The 10,160-nt window shown below is 40.6% G+C and overlaps 1 long non-coding RNA gene across 1 annotated transcript; it reads right to left on the reverse strand.

The window, feature by feature from the left end:
* Positions 1 to 477: 477 nt before the first annotated feature.
* LOC136290573 (uncharacterized) lies at positions 478 to 7,477 on the reverse strand. The gene is made up of 4 exons (XR_010721224.1): positions 7,186 to 7,477; positions 6,015 to 6,127; positions 3,207 to 3,262; positions 478 to 989 (listed from the first exon to the last, which is right to left on the reverse strand). It is a non-coding gene; the product is annotated as an uncharacterized lncRNA (long non-coding RNA).
* Positions 7,478 to 10,160: the final 2,683 nt, after the last annotated feature.

Genomic DNA, 10,160 nt, shown 5'->3' on the forward strand with positions numbered 1-10,160 from the left:
AGGTCTGTTTCCAAAAAAAACCAACCAACCAACCAACCAAAAAACCCAACACACACAAAAAAAAAAAAAAACCCCAAAAAAACCACACCACAATAAAACAAAAAACCACAAACAAACAAACAACCTCCCCCCCCATACACACACACACACACAAAATACCAAACCCCAAAACCAACTAACCAAACAAACCCAACAGAAAAACCAACTTCTCCAACTTCTCCCCTGCTCCCACGCTGTGTAATTTAAACAAACAAACAAAAAATCCCTGTCACTCAGGGTTTCCTGTTCAGGATATTCCCCAAACGAGCAAACATGCAGCACCTCTCTATGTCACATGCTTGAATTTTCACCTTCCTGGAGACTGGACCACTGCATGGTATACAAAATCTTTGCCTGCAAACCATAATGTTATTATATTATTAAATATTATGAATACATTAGAATAGTAATTATTACTACTCAAAATCTTGTGGAAAACATCAGATCCTGACCTCGTAGCAGGGGAATAAAACCACGAAGCAGTACCATGCAATATTTTTTTCCTTACTTGATGAAGCATTTGGATAATAAGAACTATGTATGCCTTTCTATTTGTTGCATTTTAAATAACCATTCAGCACTGCTTTTATTTTTCAGTTGGAGTAAGTTTTATGAGTTGACGTTGTGATGTGAATTTTTTTATTGCTGTTATCACAACAATATGTCATTGTCAACAGAGTGCAGAATTCCATAAGGAAAACTTCTTTTGAAAGTGGGTTTTGGCTGGCCAGTTGACAGGTACTTGGTAGACAGGTACTTAGACTGCCATTGTCCAGAGTTTCTCCTGGGCTTTCAGTAAAGTCACCACATCCAGTCCATGACCAGTCTACCTTCTCCTTGGCTGCACAGCTCTGGCTGGAGGAAGTTGCAGCATGCTCAGTGTATGCCTGCAGACACCTTGGCAAAGGGGGCACCTTGCAGAGATGCCAAGGAGCCCATTTAGTCCCCTGCTGTGAGAAAAAAACAATTTTCACAGTTTTCCAACATGGAAAAGAAAAAACCAATTTTCACAGTTTTCCAGCATGGAAAAAAAAAGTCTTGTTTTTGATTAACCATGACTTCACAGTTACTAGCAACAGAGAACTCTAGGTAAACTGGAGGAGGTATAGGAGGAAAGCTAGACAATAATACCTTTTTAAACAGCTCCCATGAGCTGGGACTAGATGGCAAGTCCCAAATTCCTCTTAAGTTATTAAGTGTTGGGTGCAGGGGGAGTTAAGAAGCTTGTCTGTCCTGCTGGAAGGAAGCACTTGCTTAAGAGAAATCTATTATTTTTCATTCCCACTTGTATTGGGCTGTGGCCTGAATCCAAGTCAGGGACCAGTTCGCAGAAGGGAATTAGAAGGCAGAGCCAATAACTAAGTGCCACAATAATTCTGCCAGCTCTGTAAGCATGCTACCAGCTATGGCTGGGTGAAAACTGCCAGCACACCATGAGGACCTTGCAGCATCCAAGCTCCAAGTGGAGATACCAGGCCCATGGGAACCAAATACAACAAAACAGGCTGTTTTAATAAACTTAAAATTAGATTGAGCTCAGACAGTGGGGACCAGAGCTGCAGTGAGAGGACAGTGGTCAAGACTGTGTGCCCTCTGAAAGCAATTCTGTTTGACCCCACCATTTTCACAGGATGCTGGAAGAGCAGTAAGACCAGCAAATCCAGTAAGAGGAAAAGAAAGTCTCTCTAGCTCAGAATCAGGATAGCCCCTGCTATTGTCCATTTATGGGTTTTTTTGTTGTACACCCCCATCAAACAAAACTCTAAGGTCCCTAATTCTGATTTTAGGTTCTTAATTCAGGACTATTTGCTGAAAATTCTGATAATTTTGACTTGTGGTGCACAAAAATAAAGAAACAAACCAGGTTTATTTTGTTTTCCCCCGCAGAAAATTAACTTCACATAATAATCCTATTATTAGGGTGAGTTGTTTTTTGTTTGGTTGGGTGTTTTGTTTGTTTGTTTGTTTGTTTGTTTTTTGTTTTGGTGCTTGGGGTTTTTTTCCCTAAAACCTAGTTGCCTCTGATGGAAGATTCTGTTCCTCCAGAATTTGTTCTCACCCATAACCAAAATATCCCACATTCTGTAACCATGAAAAGAACAACAAAGCTGAGCACTGCAATTTCCAATTGGTCCCATTTACCCACAGACATGAGGGAAGCCTGGAAAAAGAGAGATCTCAAGTTTGGCTGCTCCCCTAAAGCACTTCAACTTGCATTTCCTATCTTTACACGTGGTCAATTCCCAAATGGTCAAAGGGGTCACACAAAGGAAACCGAGTACTAAAATAAGTTTCCCGTCTAACATAGCTCTGCACCTTGTGAAAACACATTCCACAGACAGACCAGTCACAGAGGGAACAATGTCTTGTTAAATGTTTTAAAAGCATATCAACTTCCAAGGTTCACAGTGGGAAAACTGTGCTTAAACCTTTAATATTATTCCATGCATTGGCATAATTCACTGCTGATTTTTGTCTACAAAATTGTTCTGAAAATCTCATGGGCTTGAACATCTGTAAGTTATTTTTAAATACAAGATGTGCCTGGGTTGATCCTAGCTGAGAGGTTCCTCAGCAGTGGCCTAGACACACAGAGCCAAGAGCTGCTGGGAGAGGGCAGCAAGTGGGCAGGTAACCTCTAAGTATAGTTCATACCAGGGAATTTCACAGAAAGATGGGGGCTTCTCCTGAGGGAGATGGACTTTAATTCCCTTTCATGTGCAACTGCTGGTGAGCAAAGAAATAAACAATGCACCCAGTGGAAGATGCTCGTCTTCTGAGCTACCCTAGTCAGCTGTGGCCACATGTGCTCAGTGTCCTGGGAACTGCTGAGACTGCAGGAAAGAGCAGAGATGAGCTAAAGGGCAGGTGCCCAAGGACAAATCCACACACCCCTGTAGTCCAGCCCCTGTACTCTGTCACCATTAGCACCTCTGCCAATATTCTCCACCTGCATCTTTATCTCTATTCAACTTTCTTCAACTGAAATTCCCTTTCTAAATCCAAAAAATCTGTGTCCCTTGGTACCCATAGGAATACCCCTCTTCAGAGGCATGGAATTGTTCTGCTGCCACTATCACATTGCAGCAAACTGCCTCTCTTTTCAATCCAGGATCCCATTCAAAAAGGACATCTTGTGAACTTCACTCTGCAAATTTTCTTGTTACCTTTCCTTGCAGGCTTTCTTCTGCCTCAGTCAGGACCTCTTTTCTTGCGGCCATCTCTGAATGCAAGAGAAAAAGACACATATTTTTTCTTCATCTAAACAACAAACACAAGAAAAGAACTACGTCTGCTTGCCACAGGGCTATTCAGTGTTGTAACTGTCAAGCTTACATTTAGTCTTATTTTCAATTGTAACTTGATATTCTGCCTAGTTCGCATATTTAGAAGTCAACTAGCAACCATTGGACAAAAAAGCTAAAAGATTTACAGCTCTGGCATAAATGGCTAACATTTGGGGAGCAAAAGACCTGCTGGAGTTACTAAAATAAATTTCCTTTTTCTTCTTTTTTCTCTTGGTTTATCTCTCATATTCTGTCTATATATTTCCTTCTAGACCTTCCTCTTAATTCCCCTTCTCATCTTTTTAATTTTGGTTCTGAATTAATTTTTCTGAAGCTAAAAAAATTAGGGACTCGCAAGTATTTCTCTTTTATAAAGGTCACACGATTGTTTGCACTGGATTGTTTACAGCTGTAAAATGAGACAAGTTGTGTTCATCTGACACCAGCAGCAGAATGTAAGAGATAAGAACAAGCACAACTGGAGCCTGGGCACCTTCCCAGGTGGGCTGTGCACACATGTCCTTGGCCACCAGCTGCCATCTGTTCTGCCTAGGATACCTGCACCATTTAATGCAGGGTCTTGTGATAATTTGAACTCCCCCAAAACACTAGGCTACAGAGCCTAATCCTCAATTTATTTTTATTTCACCTATCTTTCTAAGAAGTCTTTTCTTTTTCCAGACCAGTTCAGTGACATCACCTGCATGCTGTTAAGGTTGTCATTTCAGCTGCTCTGTTTTCCATGCTGAATTTCCACTAAAAACTCTGCTCATGACCTTCAAAACTTCCGTAAAAGAGAAACTGGTCAGTGACTCAAGCTCTCACAGAAATTATTTTCTTAAATCTATTTAGCAGGATGTGATGCCTGTAAACTCTCCAGAGTTTCAAAGACAGGAAAAACCTAATTTTTACAAAAGTAAGGCCTACTGGGTAGATCAAGGAATCTGTTCTTCAGTCCCATTCCTGAGTAATGAGGTGAATATTAACAGCAGAGGCTTCAGGGACATTTAATGTTTGAATGCTGGTGGAAGAGTAACTCCTCTCTCGTTCTGGAGTAATGAATATTTAATTCAAAATGTAACTGCTCATACTGGGGAGACTTAATAGCTTGGTACATTGAATATTCACCTGGGATACATGTATCAGGGGGTTTAGTTCCTTCCTTAAATAAGGAAAAATATTTTAATGTGATAAAGCCAGGAGTTCAGTCTGGCCATTCACTGTCCCAAAAGTGGACTCCAAACACTAGCATAGCATTTTCAAGGCTTTATGACCTCTGCAAAATGAGCAAAACAAAAACTGACAGACCATTCTGTATTCAATTAGTCTTTGGTAGTTAGAAGATGAGAGAAATTGCAGAAAAATAATATAAAGTTATATAAAACAATTGCTCAACAAACTCAGAATTTTACTCTTATACCTACAAACATTTTATTTAAAACGCTGGCAAATCCTGCCAACTCCCAGCTACAACTGCAGTCAGGCATAAGCAACAGCTGGAGCCAATAAGCATTTCACAGGCCATTTTCAGATGTGCCTCACCTGCATGAGGCATGAAAGTGTAACAGCCTACCTAGCCAGCAAAGACTGCTGTCCTTGTGCATGTCTCCAAAAGGATTTGAAAGGTGCAAGTCTCATTCTGCATCAGACCAAAACCAAATGTCAAAAGAAAAAAAAAAAAAAAAGAAAAGCAAACAAGAAGTAAGGTTCTCTGCTATACAGCTGCAGCTGAAATACCCTCTCCTATGTAGCAATGCTGAATTTCATTCCAGAAGGTCCAAAAAAACTGATAAGTGAAAACATGAAATAGACAGAGAAAGGTACAAAAGAAATCACCAAACAAAGCAGAGCCATAAGGGCTCAATCTTATTACTCTTTCTATAATTGTGATCACAATAATAAGCAACAATGAAGTACTGGTGCCATTAAATAAGTCAACAAAATTTGTGAAGTCCAGTTTTAGTGACACACCTAATCTCCTTGTAACTCTTCTATACTAATGCCAAGGATGGAAAAAAATAAAAAGTTTAGTAATTCTAAACACAGAGGTGAAGTCTGTTCCCTCCAGCTCAAGAGAGAAAAAATGGGATAGGCTGGTCTCTGCCCAGCTCAGCTGTGCAACATTAATGGTTAGGTACAAGTGTGCAAATGTCTGTGCTGTCAAAACTGCCACCCCTGCTCTGCCAAACCTACCAAGAGCTCATTTTCCTGCAAATAATGACTGCACAGAGTCTGGGAGAGCATGAGCACTTGTGCTTCACCACACACTCTAGGCTGTTTCTGTGCATTTGAGGTATTCCAGGTTTAAAGAGGTTTAGTTGACAGGTTCAGACCAGTAGAACAACTTTTTAGTGCCCAGTTTCACGTGACAAATAATCAATAATGAATTCTCAGTGTAAAAAGTCTGGGATCATTTTCTGGGTTAAAACTCTTCTGAGATGTCTCAAAATACTGCTAATTTAAACAGTGGTAGAAATCCAGAGAATTTTACAAATTATCTGGAAGCAGAGAAAAAAAATCCTAGAGTGGCTAGTGTGCTAATGCAATTTCAGACACATTTGAGAAAATTCAAAATCTCACTGTAGCATAAAACCTAAAATCTGCAGCAGGGGGGGCATAGAGAAAAAGCTTAAACCCCCTCTGCAAAACCAATATGCAGCAGAAATCCACATTTAGAGACTGACTTACAGGCAGTTCCACGAGGGAGCTGGGGTTCACATCTCCCAGTACATTTTTGCTCAGCTGAGGCTTTCTCACAGACATAAGCTCCACTGCAACTGGCTTTGAAGTCCTGTGCACACCTGCATAGATTACAAAGAAGGGAAGGCAGGTCTCTCCACACCCAAACTGTAAATTAACAATGCAACATGTCAAGTTAAGATATGCCCTCCGGCACCTTGTTTTAAAGTCAGACCAATGGCTGACAATCTCCTGATATGTTTAACCCTTTCCCTGGAATTCACACCCAGTTTTCAGTCTTCTGAAAGAAGAAACAAATTTATAGGAGTAGCTGCGTGGGTTTGGTTGTTTTTTTTGTTTTGTTTTGTTTTTTTTTTAATGTATCAGTTCAAACCTTGGCCTTCTGTTTTAATTCAAAACAGGAACTTATTTTTTTTCTGCACAAAATAGAAGAAAGTTACCACTGTACTGATTTGACTTTTGCAAAGTGCTTTGGACAGCAATAGCTTTGGCTCATGAATATGTCACAGGCTGAAGAGTGCAAGGCTTTGCCTCTCCATTTCATCTGTTACTCCTTCATAGAAGGGGAAGAATCCTCTTCTGTGGATAGGTCATGCCAATTACTGTCCTTTATTTCACCAAAACCCTTCAGGAAGTTATGATCTTTCATCAGAGAAGTGTGTCACCAGTAACTACAGCTTTGAAAAGGACTTTTAACTGAAGTAAGAACAAGTATAGTCACTCAGACTGCAAGACTTCCTAGTCTTACTGTACTCTTTCTCCCTACTTCCTCTACTTTGTCATGGTGGCTCAGTAATCAATCACACTCATCATGTCCCATCACTTCAGATCCAATTGTAGATGTCAACTAATTCCTGTCCTGTAATATTAGCCTTCTCCTGACCTAACCTCCTCTGGACCCCATCTCATGTCACAGATCCTACAGCTGTGGGGAACAAGCATGTGAAAGCAAAGGACCTTGCTGACCACCTGGAAGTGATTTTTGCAGGGGAGAGCCTGCTGTGACTCCATGCTCCAGCACTCCCTTTATTTCACAAGTTTGCACACAAGCAGATATACAGACACAAAGCTGAGCTACTGAGGGGCTGCTGGGGCTGGGCAGGAGTGCATCTCACATCTCTTTAGCCACCAGCACGAGGCCAACCACACACCCACTTACAGAAAGGCATAGGGCCCCACTGACTTGCTGCAGCCATCTCCATGTCTCCCACTTGCTCTTCCAGGAAAATCATGCAGCCCACTCTGGTCTGTGGTGCTCCTTGGTGACATCCCAACACCCTCCACCCTGGAGGTGAGAGGCTTGGAGGCATTTAGATTGGGCTGCAATTTTATAGTGTGGACCTGGTGGTCGAAACCATCATTGTCCCAGAAGTGGTAACACCAAAGAGAGGAGCTGAGCCAGAGAGTCACGAGACTGCAGTTCATCCTCTGAAGCACCAGAAGTCAGTGATGACTTCTGCACCCAGGTGTTGGTCCTTACAGCAAGACCTAAAGTACTCCTGACCAATGATAAGGAAGATCATCCAGGTATCCAGCTGTACTACTGGAAAATTGTGCTCATCTGCCCCTGACATACAATTGTGACATACAATTCAACTGCCAGGTGCTAGAAGGCTCTTCATTTGAGACAAGTGCAGACAAAAGCCAAGAACTGAAGTCTATATGGTAAAATATGCTTTTCAAATCTTAAATGAAATTTCCACATCTGGATATTCTTTGACAGTTTGGTTTTGGGGGAAAAAATAAATAAAATAATGGACTTTATGTTCCTTTTTCTCTCTCACACACACATCTCTTTCCTTGTCACAAGCCCACAAGGAAGGGATACAACCATGTTTTTCAGAAAGCAGGAACAATCTAATAAAATTCAAAAAGCTGATTTTCAGAAGTTTCTTCTCTCAGTTGAAAACAACTGTGACTCTGATAAGCATTATTTCTTCATGTGTCTGTTTAAGGTGGCTTAGTTGAAGGATCTAACTCCAAGCACTTTGGTACATATCACTATCTTCATCAAAAGGAACTAAATATACTAGGACACAAGCAAAAAAGGAAGAAAAACAAGATTAGGGAATGGCAACCACCAGCCATATTAAAGAATGTCAAAAGAAAAAAGAGACAGAAATAGGACCCAGTTTCTTCAGGTGAAAGCTGAACTTGTGTCTTTCATTCAAAGACAACCAGACAACAAGAGCAAACCATCAGATTGCCCGATGAGTGTATGAAATGGAATAAGGAAAAAACAGAGCTGATTAACAGAGGAGGGATGTAAAGAAGGACCACTGCAATGCAGTGGTGGTTTCTTCATTGCTTTTAAGAGCATCTTGAATTCCAGGATATTTCTCCATTGAAGGAAGTCTGAATTCAGGTGTAGATTTTTTGTTGGATTGTTTGTTCTCCTACAACTATGCAGCCAATCTAACAGGAGTAGTCAATGCTGTAAGACACTCTGTTGCACCCCAGAATGTTATTGCTTTTGGGGAGCAGATTATATAGGAAAATGTGATCATAATCTTTTCAAAAAAAGAGACAGAATCTTTTCAAAAAAAGAGACAAGTAAGCAGCTCCCTAGACTCATGTCTAAGGCGATATTCCAAGCATTCTGTGTCTCCTGTCTCCTATTAAAAAAAAAAAACCACCCAACAAACCCCCCCCCCCCAAAAAAAAGACACCAATAGAACCCCATTTCCATTTATAAAATGTACACAAAGAATGCAAAGGAGAATACACAACACAAACATCCCACCACCCCTAGGGAGATGACAGATAACAAGAGACTACCAAGGTCTCATGCCCAGATTGTGAGATCAAAAGGAAAAAGGCCCAGATAGGGAACTTCTGCTATATAGTTGAAAAGTCAGCAAGCCAGTGACTTGTTGCTTGTTGCCTGATAAATTTCTAAAGACTAGGACAACAAAATATCCCAAAGTCTTCCTCCAAGAGGCCAGGATGAGGAATGGTATTTCAGATGGTTCCAGTGGATTGAAGCAATTGGTTTTCCTTCATGGGGTGTTAAGTGGATCTTTAGGCTTTTTAATGAGCACACCTTAAACTCACCAACAGATTAAAAAGGGTGTGCAGATCCAAAATAAAATGTAAGACAGATGGATGGATGGATATGAAGACCAGAACAGAATTAAAGCAATCAGCTGTGCCCAATGCTCTTTCTGGTCAAAAAATGACTTTTAGAAAACATGCCAAATAATGCCAGCACCTGACCTCAATTACCTTATTTTTCCTGCTTTCTGCTCTGCTTTCACTTTTATCTCAAGAGCCTTTTATCATCAGCATCTTAAGAATCCAAACCTCTCAATTCCCTCAATGAGAAATATAGTGCATTAGCCATAATAAGCAGAACACTGAAGTGACTGTCCTGATATTGATTTTCTCATATTAGTAACATAGAATGTAACCAACACATAAAAATGGATTACTTTAATTTCAAAGGAACGGGCAACTAGATCTAACCTCAAAAGTGAAAATAGCACTAGGGAGTGTCTTGCGTATTGTAATTCTGAATTCACACCACTTTGGCTTAGCTGGAAGAGAAACAAAGATCCTCTGAAAGTATTAGGGAATTTGAACTTTTGGGAGGAGCAGCAATCAGTTCTACCCTGAGCTAATCTTAAAGGCAGAGTATCTCTACACTCAGTAGAGAGGTACCTCATTAATTCCGTGAAATATTGATACATAAACTGAACAAAGTGTAATTACTTTTCCTTGAAGGCCATTGCAAGTAAAGGCTTGGAGTTCCCACTGCCAGGAGTTCCCTCCAAATATGTCATGAATCTAATTGACCTGTTATCTCAGAGGTACAAAACCAATACATTTTTATAAAACTGTGGTTCAGAGGAAGAGATGCTTACCCTGACTGCTTCGGATCCACCGGGCTCCTCAGCCTCCTATCTTCCATTTTCACTCCTCAGCCAAATTGCCACCCCTCCTCATAATTCCAGATATAAACTTCAGTGTTTTAAAAACTCTTCCTATTGTGCAGACACTGAGAAACCAATTGGCAGATGCCCTCCTTATCCTACAAACATCTCTATACTGTGTTTTAGTCACTGGCCAAATCTCATTCAGCTGCCTTCAGAAAACTAATTTCTGCCAGCATTCTGACACTCAGTATTGGGCATC

This window comes from Chamaea fasciata, unplaced genomic scaffold (assembly GCF_029207755.1).
Source record: "Chamaea fasciata isolate MVZ Bird 193981 ecotype frontalis unplaced genomic scaffold, bChaFas1.0.hap1 SCAF_6, whole genome shotgun sequence".
Lineage (NCBI taxonomy): Eukaryota > Metazoa > Chordata > Aves > Passeriformes > Sylviidae > Chamaea > Chamaea fasciata.